Raw genomic sequence first — 13,009 nt, forward strand, 5'->3', positions numbered from 1 at the left:
ACCTGGCCGTTCTCAAGTATTTGATCACCCTGTTCATCCAACCAGAACATTGCCAGGAATGTCCCACCGGGTCTGGTCCTGGAGGCAAATTGCCAGCTCAGCCACTCTGACATATTAAGTTAGCGTGCGTTCGCGGCGCACTCACCATGGAGGAATAAGAAGAACGTTCACACATGAGCGCAGTGCTAAGCGTCTGGTAACATTTACAGGTACTGTTCGATTTAGAGGAAGCTACATTAGGCTACTCTATTATAAAGCTACTCCTTATTTTTTTATGCGTGTTCCCCTTTAATAAGAGCCACTGATTTTGAATTATGTAACGTGGATACGATTATTTTCATTTAAGTATCATTGCACTTGCCACAGGATACTGGAGACTCCCTTGGCTTAGTAGTAGCAATCTAGCAATTTTTCAACTAGACTAACCAACAATAATATGGGAGTCATTTTTACCCAGGTAAACAACCAGGTGGCAAGTGGCGGTACATTTTAGGCTTGAGTTAATCCCTTTAATCCTATCTTTTGGTAAATACACAAACGCACCACATCAAACAAACCAAACAGGGCAAAACATAAGCAGAAACATAAAAGCTAGTCAGAAAGAGAAGAACTTCATATTCGACACATGCACATAATTCCTAATTTTATATTTCTCCTGCCTCCTCTGTCTCTCTGTCTCTCTCTCTCTCTCTCTCTCTCTCTCTCTCTCTCTCTCTCTCTCTCCCTCTCCCTCTCCCTCTCCCTCTCCTGCCAGTGCTTGTTTTGCAGCCGCCTCCAGGGAGGAAGACTATTTCAGCTCAGGAAGGCGTGGGGCCAGATCTCTTATTCTCCACCGCCACCCCTTCTCCCATACCTATTCCTAGCTCCGCCCACCTCTTTCAGCACCCCCCCCCCCCCCCCCCCCCCCCCCCCCCCCCCCCCACCCGCCATCCCAACTGCGTTTGTTGCCTAATGCTTAGCAGATGTGTTCAAAACCCTGCCACTACCCCCCCCCCCCCCCCACATCCCCCCCCAAAAATGAACTGCTTACAGCCAAAAATAGCTATTGCCCCCCCACTTCCCTGGTCTTAAAGGGACAGTATGTTGTTAATGAGAAACAGATTTTTAAAGAGTTGTACACACTTGCTTAATATCAACCTTAGCAAGCTAACCGTGGTCGGTAAAGGTTAAGCGAGCTAGCGCTACAGCTACGTCCCAATATGGGTAAACACTACATTGTGGTATTTTCATACAGTAGTGGACCTCTGATGAAGAGAGCCTCCTTATTGTGGTAGTTCCCGGAGCCACGTGTGATCACCGGGCAACCTTTACGCTGACACAAAGCGAGCAATACGCCGATCGATTTGACCCGCCGTTGATTTTCTTGTCAAGATTAGCGCGGGGTTACGTCAACAATATCCTGCTGCCGTGCGCGCCCCGATCCATCAAGCAGCCCCTGAAGAAAAAAAAGCACTGCTCGCGGGTCTCATCTGAGTCCGCACTCCCTCCGTGAGTGATTTGATACGGTCCGACGGACGTGGCCAGTCGGGCAGCTTGTTGGTCGAAAACACTGCTTCACACCGACTGGCTTTCTCGCCACGATTAAGGCTTAGTTATGGTTCCGATTTCGACGCAACGCAAGGGGGGTTTACGAACCCATTACGTTTCTTGCAGACCCTCCTCGCGTCCACCGCCAGGACGTGCGCCTCCCAAAAATGTTAACCTTGCGTCGAGGCGAGGCAGCAGCAAGGGCTGCGATTGGTCAGAACCAAGACAGGTTTACGACTGCGTCGAGGCGTCTGCGCGGTCCTTGCGTTGAGTCGACGTGGAACCATAAATGAGCCTTTAGGACTTGTTTATGGAGCTCTGAGCTCGTGCTTGGCTTTCACACTGAGCACAGCAGGGGTAGTTTAGTCGGCTCCATGGGAGTTTTTTTTTTTTTACAGCACAAGCCTTTTATTTTTATGCAGCCGCCACCACCAACACCTCCAACACCACCACCAACAACAACAGCAAACGAACCATACTTTCAACACTCCTGCCATCCCCTTGTTGCTGAGATATATTTAGTCATGTGCAGGCTTCTGTTGTCTAGCGGATCAATTTGATGTCAATCGATCGGGTCTTGACAGCGCAGGTCTAAATTTGAAGCATACGTCAAGACCTTCTGTTTCCACGGTGGAAGACTATCATATACAACCCTTGGTGAGCAGGTTCACATCATCTACCTGACTGGACCGACTGACGTGGTATTGATACGCTGTCCGAGAGTGTGTGTTGTGTGATGTGTTGGCTTGTGTGTTATTGCTTATTACTATGTATTGAATTGAGCAGTTTTCTTTATAAATCGTTTTTCTTTGTATTTTTCTTATTTTTCTTTCAAGGGGGGTTATCTGCGTGTGGGTGGGCACCTCGAGGTCCAACCCAATCAGTTAAACATAATAAAAACAGATGGATTAGCCTGGATTGGGATTAGGCTAAAGCCAGTCAACCCACGGCTCTCTGATCAGAACTCTTTCAATTGTTTTTGATAGGGAAACTCCAAGCTTCAGAGGATTTGAAGGGCTCCACATACATGCCTTACCGCCGAGCCAGGTTTTTAGGGGTTCTGTAAATGTGTGCCAGATCTTCCTTCACCAGTTTCTCTCAATCCACACTGTGTTAGACTTGACACATCGGGGAATATTTACAAGAATGTGGGTTTAGGCAAAAGTCTGTTGGCTTCAATGCCACTTTATTGTGTTGACTTGGGGAAAATTAAAGGGAGTGTGCCCAATGCCGCCTTTTATTTCACTTTGGCCATAGAAATTTACTACAATCACTCTTGACATCGCAACCACTATTTTCTAGAAGCATTTTCTCTTTATGGTTGAAATAATTACAACCATTTTGTAAGGTAAGATAATCGTTAAAAGTTCTTAGACTAATTTGGGGTAGTCAGAATGGAAACTTTAACCAAGATTTTAATCTCAATATTGAGGCTATCACCGTATATGTAATGCTACTGCAGATGGTTTAGGGCAGAGAGTTTTGGAAATGAGGCTTGGGCCTTTGGCATCATAAATTGGCTACATAGTTTAAATTATGGATAACATCTCTCCTTTTTTCTGTTTCCTCTTCTTCTTCTTCTTCGGTCCCTCTCTCCATCTCTCTCTTTCTTTCATTGTCTGTCTGTTTCTTTCTTCGTACCACTTTTGGTTACAATGGAGAGTATGTTCGAGGCTCACAACGACTCCCAGTGCAGTGGTCTGAATGCCTTCATTCAACTGATCCGTCCAGTTACAAAGAGACACATGCAGATCTGGTGACCGGGTCAGATGAATGGCCAGAGCCAAACAGAGAGGGCTGGCAAGAAGAAAGAGGAAAACATCCTAAAATAGGCGGTGAAATTAGTCAGATGCTAAGGATTTACAATGATTATAGTTTCGCTTTTTTTTGGGAATTCAAATGAAACCTTAATGTATACAGCATAATTTAAATGAATGAATTTGATTTGGGTATGTGTGTGGGGTGTGGGAATAGGGGTAAGTGTGGTTGTGTGTCGGTGTGTGCTTGTGTGTGTGTGTGTGTGTGTGTGTGTGTGTGTGTGTGTGTGTGTGTGTGTGTGTGTGTGTGTGTGTGTGTGTAGTTGCTTCCTTGCCAATTTGCTTGCCGTCCCTGCACTGCGATCCAACGTATTGGATTGTGGGTCTGCTGGGGGAGGCTAAATGGCGTGTGTGTTACTGATTTCCCTTCGATCGTCAGCCAATCTATCTAAGCACTCGTCTGCCTGCTCGGCACCTCCGCAGTAAAGCCTTATAGTCCTACTGAGCCTGCTCTTCACCTGATGACAGGCCCGCACACACACATTCATTAAATGGGCCATTTTACTGCCAGGCCAGACAGGTTAAGTCCGATCGATTGGCCATTCAACACCCGCACGCACTCACGTACGTACGTGTACACACACACACACACACAAGTACACACGTACACACACAAACACATACACACACACGCACACACACAAGTACAAACACACTGACACAGACACACACATACAAACACAGAATCACGCAAACAGCCTTCAGTGCTACATCATAGCAACAAGAGATCAAAACTTTTCCGATCTCCAAGATGCAAAAAGTCCTGAGCACATCGAGTTTGTGCAGATAAGTCTGTGGTGGGCGATAGGAATGGTTTCAGCTGTCAGTGAGGACAATCCTTTGTAGAGCCAGGACAGCAAGCACACCCCCATGGTATGCCTGTTCTCTTCCCCTAAAGTCTCCGTCCTCTCTGCATGATGGTAATATGCTCTTCGTTATGCGGCCTGCTGCTGACGTGGTTTCAGTGTGTCCTACGAAGTGCTCAGAGGACAACATTGATCCAGCGTTCACCAGGGACGACTAGAGGAGATGTGAAGATGGAGACTGGTTCTGGTGTGTGTGTGTGTGTGTGTGTGTGTGCGTGTGCGTGACGTGTTTCGGATGTTGGAAGAGGCCATTTTAGTTAGTTAGTTAATTTAATAAGTCAACTTCAACATTGGACCTCTATCACTTTCTGTTCATATTTTTCTTACAATTTTCCTCAATCAATCAATTCAGTTTTTCTCTGCTGTCCTACTGACCCCTTGACCAAATGTCAATGTTAGCAATATATTGGCCCAACAGACACACACACACACACACACACACACACACACACACACACACACACACACACACACACACACACACACACACACACACACACACAGAGAGGTCCAGGCCCCTTCTAACCCTTGTAGAATATAATCCAATTATAATCCATTAGGCCGGGCGTTTTACAGTGATCCTCCTCCGTCAGCCAGCGGCCTGGGGGGGAGGAGGATGAAGAGGGGGGGGGGGCGGGGGCGTGGATGGCTGGTGGGAGGGGGAGGAGAATGGTGGTGATACCCTTTATAGTCACATGACTAATTTGTGCCTGTCGAGGGTAAGGCTGGCAGCTGGCCATCTTCATCTCTCTCTCTCTCTCTCTCTCTCTCTCTCTCTCTCTCTCTCTCTCTCTCTCTCTCTCTCTCTCTCTCTCTCTCTCTCTCTCTCTCTCTCTCTCTCTCTCTCTCTCTCTCTCTCTCTCTCTCTCCCTCTCTCGTCCCTCCCGCTCTCTCTCTAGTTCCGTCACACACTCCCTCAGACACATGTATCTGCCGTTAGGACCAGCGGCGTGACACTGCTTGCTGTCCAAGCCTCTGTGTGTGTGTGTGTGTTTTTGTGTCTGTATGTGTGTGTCCATGGTGTTGTACATATGTACAACACCAGTGTGGCGGTGTCATGCTGCAGCACAGCTAGCCTGATCTGCTCGGACGTAGCGCGTCACTGACCATGTCTCTCATGTGTTGTTTCTCCATCAGGGACTATGGCTCCAAGCGCAAGTCAGGTAAGACAACCCTTTCTTATTCTCCCCCCCCCTCCCCCCCCCCTATATTCCCCCTTTACTCATCTTCCTCCCCACCCCCTCCTCCTCCCCCTTCCTTAACTTGTGGCTTCAGTTTACTAAACATCTCTTTCTGCCTTTTTTGTTTGTTTGTTGTTGTTTGTTGGCCGTTTGTGTGTGGCGGGTGGGAGGGGCTTGGGAGAGGCATGTGACATGTGACCCTTCAACTTCCCCCATTCGTCTCTCTGTGTGTGTTGGCTGGGCGATGATGACTCTGTGTTAGACCGTCCGTGTGGCTGCGTGGTTGGGGTCCTACCCACCGCAGGGCCACTTCTCTGGGCTGGGATCGCAGGGCAGCCCGGCTGGATGTGGCCCTTTTGATTACATCAGGGCTAGGGTGGGGTTGGGTTGCAAGTTCTGGCAATGTTGGACCTTAATCACTGACGCATCACACACACACTCAGAAAGGGTTGTTCTTAGTTAGATTTGGAGTACTCTCAGGGTCCAATGTTGCAGTTTTCTAAGCCTGGTGTGCAGATACAGTGTCTTTGATACTGATGGGATATTTGTTGAGGTAGGACAGCCATGTTTGTTTAGGTCAGAGAGGCTCTCGGAGGTGAGTGTGTTTGCTTTAAACTCCTGATAAAATGTATAATTTCCTGGGCTTTTAGAAAGAAAACATTTGCACGGTTTGACGGGATTGCCACGCACGTATCGCAAGATAAATAACTTAAAAACATACGATAACAGAGCTGAAAGATAATGTTCTCAAAGTGCAGTCGGATCTGTACTGCACATGGGAATTCACTTGGCAAAAAGCATATGAAACAAATCACTTTGTTGATTCTAAACCGTTTTTTCCGTGAGTGACTGTCTGATACCTTTAGCCTGTTGAGGCATATTAGCATGTTTACAGCTCCCCGAAGCATCAGGCAAGAGTATAGCCGCTTTGTGAAAGCATTCGCACATCTGACTATGATTTGCCACTGCCTTCAAAAACAGTAGCATGGCTGATGAACTGTTGGAAACTATCAGCGTTTCCACATGAATCAATGAATTATTAAAAAAGGGAGGTCAGGAAATAGTTCATGGAAAAGGAAAAAAATGCCAAACATAGAAGCTTACAGAATACTTTCCAGGTTATTTTTAGCAGGCATGTTGTTAATTATAACATGCTTCATGTTTAGAATTTTAGAGTTTTAGTACGAATTGCAAATTTTGAGTAGATCAGGGTTTTTTTTTTTACTTGTTTTAATGCTGTGAGTCACTCAGTAAGTCAGTCTGTCAGTTAGTAAGTCTGTCCGTCAGTTTGTTGCCCAATAACGAGCTCTCCCTTGATTCAACAAGCCACTGTCTGTTTTTGATCTGATATCTGGGAAATGGGATTGCCCGGGTTGTGTGTTTAGTGAGTCCTACCTTCTGCCTTTCAAACGGGTCACTTTCAGTTTGCTGTAAGAGTATTCATCTTTAAGCCGTTAGCATTATCACGGACCGAGGCATCTCCTCTATGGCCGCTTGTAGAAAGAACTCTGTTTGACCACGTATCCCGTATGTCAGTCCAAAGTAAATTTGAACAGATTAACCGCTGAAAACTGTTACGAAGAGTTGGGTGAGTTCACAGTCGGGATCACGACGCTTGAATCAATGTTGACCACGTTAGGATACGATGATCTGTTCATCCTCGAAGTTTGGGAGGTGCCGTTTGGCTTCAGATGGGATGGGGAGGCAGGCTGGCTTGTCTGTTTCTGTCAATGTGGAACTTGGTGTCTTTTGGGGTTCAAGTGTTTTTTTTGTGGGGGAAGCTCCTTGAAGTAGACGGGCCAATGGGAGAGAAGTTCCTATGAGTAGAGGGAGCCAATGGGAGGGAGGTTCCTCGTAGTCAGGGAGCCAATGGGAGGGAGGGTCCTCTGAGAACTGTATCAAATGAGAGGGAGGTTGAGCTCATTTGGCTGAGTTTTGGTGTCGGTGTGTATTTTTTTGTAATAAGAATGGATTATGTGTGTGTGTGTGTGTGTGTGTGTGTGTGTGTGTGTGTGTGTAAGTGTGAGCCTGTGTGTGATATGTATGTGTGATTGGTGTGCAATCAGTGTCAGGCTCATCTCCCAACACATACAAACACTGTTTATAGAAGTGAAAGTGTGTATGAGTTTGGGTATGTTTTCTTTGAACCACGCGGGATAAGTCACCGTCACGGAGATCGTATAACATGCCACAGAGACACACTTCTTCACAACATATTCATTACAGGGACACACAGACGTGACATCAGCACAATGCTACAACAATGTAAACAGTGCACAAATATCCACAACCCAGTTTTCACAATACAAACAAAGGAGGCTATTTCTCTCCATTTGGTTAAACAATTTCAGCAATTTTCTATAGTCTCTCTTCGCCATTTTCAACCTCAAACGCAAAACCAGCACCGTGCTGCGATGTTATTGTAGATCTGTTAGACTCTGCGCCTGCTCGTCTGCATCTGAGATCCTCTCTGTGGGTTCCACTGGACAGCCGCTACTTAAACTAGACAAAATATTATTGGAAATGCATTAGGGAGGCATTGGAGACAAATACCAGTGACGGTGAAAGATAAGGAACATTTCCAAATGGAAATAACAGAAATGAAGAAAATGTAATAAAAAAGAAAAGGGTTTGAGAACGGGCAGATAGAGGTACGGCTTGGAAATAGACAGTTTATTTAAAAATAAAATGTTCTTTATCTTTTTAGACACAATGGGCCCTATCTTGCATCCGCCGCAATTGACTGTCTACACTGACGCATGCGTCGTTGCTAGTTTGCAACTGGCACAGTGTTCTTTTCCCTCCACCGCCACGCGCCTGTAAATTGGGGAATGATCTTACGCCCCAAGGGGCGGTTCGGCAAAAGGAGGAGGCGTGTTCTGGCGCAAACGTTCCCTGGTGCTATTTTGCAGTTTCAGAAAACAATTGCGCCACAAACCAGGAAATACCTGGTTTAAAGTCAGTGGCGCGTTGTTCAGATGCTATTTTAAAGGCGCATGCATAATGTTGCTTGTGCACCTCGCGCATACACTTTGCTTCTCTCATCTACCTAGCCACACATTCTTGGTAAATTATTTCGGAAAGAACAGCTGATACAGCGGTAATAAGTAATCAATAATAATTAATGAAAGCGGGTGCGTGTGTATGCGTCCATCTGTTTAAACACACGCAAACTAAACACGTAACGCATAATACAGTCTATGGCAATGTATATTAACGGGGGGACACATGCATATTAGGAACACAAGTCGATAATGATAATGCATACAATACTGGTAAGAAACGATGTTTGTTAATGTATTGCGTGTATCATTAAATAGAACCACAGTTACCGCATATCATATGCGTGTTAAGTTTTCTTTGCCGAAATTTATTTGAGGACTCAGTGTTTCTGAAGTTGTGGAAGAAAACGATATTCCATGTGTGAATTAGGCCACATTATTTGGCCATAAACTGAGCCATTTGAAGTTTGAAATTCATGTGGTCATGCATCTCTCTCGTCGGAGACTGCAAACGCGCTGTCAAAATATCAACTTGTCAGATTCAAATGCGCTCATGGCTCTTAAAGGGGATGGGAGCTGGCACTCTCATTGGTTTATTGCACGTTACGCCCAAACCACACCTACGGGTAATTAGGCTACTTCAGACCAACCCTTTTTAGATTTTTTGAAGATATGTTGTGTGTTGGGGCCGAATATCCACCATCCTCTCCCTACTCCCATCACTAAAACACACAAACACAAACACACAATCACAAACACACACAGGCGCCTACCAGAAGCATCACACCCGTACTGTGTCACTCTGACAGCAGTAACCATTTCTTTCCCTGCACGACTAATGGTTGTTTTTCGCTCGCATTCTGTTACCGTCATTGGCAAGGCTCTCCTCTACCAGCTGGCTGTCAGCCCTGGCAATTGAAGCACATGTATGTCATTCCTCATCTTAAACTATTGTGTCATCATGAGGAATAGTTTCTACACAGGGTTTTTTTTTCGTCCGAGGGAAAACAACATGCCTTCTTCGGCACTGGCTTGTATGTCTTGGTTTGACCTTGCTAGCGATTGTTTTACAAATGGACACTGTGCTTCTTTATAAAAAATATTTTCTCCTGCACAGTTACCAAATCAATATCGCCTGCCAGTGATTTGTTGGTGATATAATTTGTCTCTGCTGGATAACAAGACTTTGCAGTTAGGCCTGCAGCCACAGGCAAGAACAGGCTTCTGAAAATAAACATGTGAACGTCTTTGGGGTATTTTTCTACTTAGATCTCATCCTCCCTTTAGACACTTGTCTAAAGACAATTCTGCCCATTTTGTTCATCGCACAACCACTACTTATATATAGTATAATCCTTATTTTGCTTCCGGCACCTGATATGGACTGGATGTATGTGTGTATATGTATGTGACACAGCATTAAATATAGATGGTTATCTATCTCAAGGCATTTGGTTGAAACCAGAGAGAATTTGAATTAGAATGCCTTTATTGTCACTGTACACATGTACGATGAGATTATTACAGAGCTGCTAGTGCATCCATCCAAAATGAAAAATCCATTTCCTCAGCCTTGGCCTTGGCAGCATGTTAGGGGTTTGCGAACCATCGCATGGTCCAGGTAGACACATACAAGTAGCTGATTCCGCTCCTGGACACATCGGGCACAACACATTTGGAAGTACAAGTGTGCAAGCCATGCCTGCTATCCCTCATTAATAATACATGCGTGTGTCATCAGACTGAGGCAGCAAGAAGGAAAGAGGGATATAACCTTGTATCAGTATCAATAAATGAATACTGTCGGCCTCAAAATATGTCTGATAGTGTGTGTATGGCATAGTATGAATATTACAATTAGTTTATTTTTATTTGTGTGTGTGTGTGTGTGTGTGTGTGTTCGTACACGTGTGTGTCTCTGTTGGTGATTGTGTGGTGCGAAATGATGGGGGGCTGGGTTGGATGTCAGTTTCAGAAGTTGATAAAACAGCACAAGCTCGGAGACACAAAGACAATCTTGGCTCAGTCCACAGAACAACACGGCAGATGGCTGATCATCTCCACTCCCAACCCGAGGAAGGGGGACTTAAAGAACGCATTTTTTCGCCCCCGCTGAAAAGCCTGCTGACGGAATAACGCCGTCATCACCTAAATCAGGAATTTAACCGGTGTGTGTGTGTGTGTGTTTGTGTTTGTGTGTGTGTGTGTGTGTGTGTGTGTGTGTTTCAATGGGAAAACGCACACACACACATACGCAGTAAATGAGAGAAACAATGTGTGTTGTGTGTATTTCATGTATGTATGTGTACATTTAAGATTCTGCAAGGAAAATGCACTTTAATGTGGAAACATTCTTTCCCATGCAAAACAAAGTATTAAGTCTATGGCTTTTTAAGTGCTTTTTTTTTTTAACCAAAAGGCATGGAAGGCATGTATGTATGTTGGCATCCATGTGTGTCTGTGTGCGCACGTGTGCTCGTGCGCATGCGTGCGTGTGTATGTGTGTGTGTGTTTGCATGCATTTGTGTGTGTGTGTGTGTGTGCGTGTGTGCGCATGCTTGTGTCTGTACATGTGTGCGCATGCATGGGTGGTTGTGTGTGTGTGTGTGCACATGTGTTTGAGCGCATATGCATGCGTGTGTGTGTGTGTGTGTGTGTGTGTGTGTGTGTGTGTGTGTGTGTGTGTGTGTGTGTGTGTGTGTGTGTGTGTGTGTGTGTGTGTGTGTGTGTGTGTGTGTGTGTGTGTGTGTGTGAGCGTGTGTGCGCGCGCTCATGCTGGCGTGTGTGTATACAAACAAGCGCCTCGGCGATGGGAGGGAGCGCGAGGCAGGGCTCTGTAGGACAGGGGGGGTTTTAATATCTATCAGATGTGGCGGGCCCCGGGGCCCCCGGAGAGCGTCTGTCGGGGTCTGTGATGGCAGGTAGGGCTCACTGGGGAGCAGTGGTCTGACCCCGGCCGACCCGGGGCCCGCCACATGGCCCTCCCTCCGGGACCGGCGTCAATCGTACCGGAGGGGCCCCAGGAGGCCCCGGTGGTCACAGAGAGGGACCCCTGGGGGCCCCGGTGGTCACAGAGAGGGGCCCCAGGAGGCCCCGGTGGTCACAGAGAGGGACCCCTGGGGGCCCCGGTGGTCACAGAGAGGGGCCCCAGGGGGCCCCCGGGGTGGTCACAGAGAGGGGCCCCTGGGGGGCCCCGGGTGGTCACAGAGAGGGGCCCCAGGAGGCCCCGGTGGTCACAGAGAGGGGCCCCTGGGGGCCCCGGTGGTCACAGAGAGGGGCCCCAGGGGGGCCCCCGGTGGTCACAGAGAGGGGCCCCAGGAGGCCCCGGGTGGTCACAGAGAGGGGCCCCTGGGGGGCCCCGGTGGTCACAGAGAGGGGCCCCAGGGGGGCCCCGGTGGTCACAGAGAGGGGCCCCTGGGGGCCCCGGTGGTCACAGAGAGGGGGCCCCAGGAGGCCCCCGGGTGGTCACAGAGAGGGGCCCCTGGGGGCCCCGGTGGTCACAGAGAGGGACCCCTGGAGGCCCCGGTGGTCACAGAGAGGGACCCCTGGAGGCCCCGGTGGTCACAGAGAGGGACCCCTGGGGGTTTATTAGCTCACGTCAAACATGACCGGGCCGGGGGCGGAGCACTGCTGCTTCTGGTGGTGGTGGGGATGAGTGTGTGTGTGTGTGTGTGTGTGTGTGTGTGTGTGTGTGTGTGTGTGTGTGTGTGTGTGTGCCTCTCAAGCATAAACTCGTTGAGTTGAGAGCACCGGTGTGTGTGTGTGTGTGTCTCTCTGTGTGTGTGTGTGTGTTTTGGTGTGTGTGTGTGTGTGTGTGTGTGCGTGTAAAGGCTTGAGTGTGCGTGTGGTTGTTGGGGGGGGGGGGGGGGATCATTTTGATCCAGAATGGCTCTGCTGTTGAAACTGATCGCAACAAAAGAACATCAAACACATCCCTGTGTATCCACGCTGTAGTACATTAACTGCGTAGCTCTCAGATTGTACATGTGTTGTTGTGGATCGGCTCAGTGATCCCCAGGCGGTGATGGAACGGGTGGGTGAGTGCGAGGGGCGGGTGGGGTAAGGCGTGGGCACCAGTGAGAGGACCAGAGGGTGGGGGGTCCCAGGGTGGAGGTTAGGGCGGAGGGCCTGCACTGCAGAGGGAAGTCACCATGAAACATTAAACATAGACCCATAAAATAAATGTAATGTAAACATATGTAAAGTGTATATGCCCTATATGTATATCTATATCTATATGCATTTCAAATGAACTTGATATACTTATACTATAGATACTATATACTTGATATACCTGAGTTTCTCTACATTGTAAAGCTACATGCAATGATTTCTGCAGTAAAATACGAATTGCTATGTTCTATTTGTAAAGAAAACAGCATGAAACAGCATAGTGTGGCGACAAGTGTGTGCGCTGGGGGTAGGGTTCACCAGAGGGCCGTAATACTGTCAGCCCAGCCGTTAAAACATAAAGTACATCGCAGCGAGCGCTACTGCCTAAACAAAATAAAAACGTCTGATCAAAGCACAATTCTTGGTTGCATGTGGGAGAGGAGACGAATTCGGCAGCTCAAAGAAAAGTCCAAAGTCATGTCTGGTGAAGTCTCACATTGATC

The sequence above is a fragment of the Gadus macrocephalus genome, chromosome 3 (assembly GCF_031168955.1).
Source record: "Gadus macrocephalus chromosome 3, ASM3116895v1".
In the NCBI taxonomy this organism is placed as follows: Eukaryota; Metazoa; Chordata; class Actinopteri; order Gadiformes; family Gadidae; genus Gadus; species Gadus macrocephalus.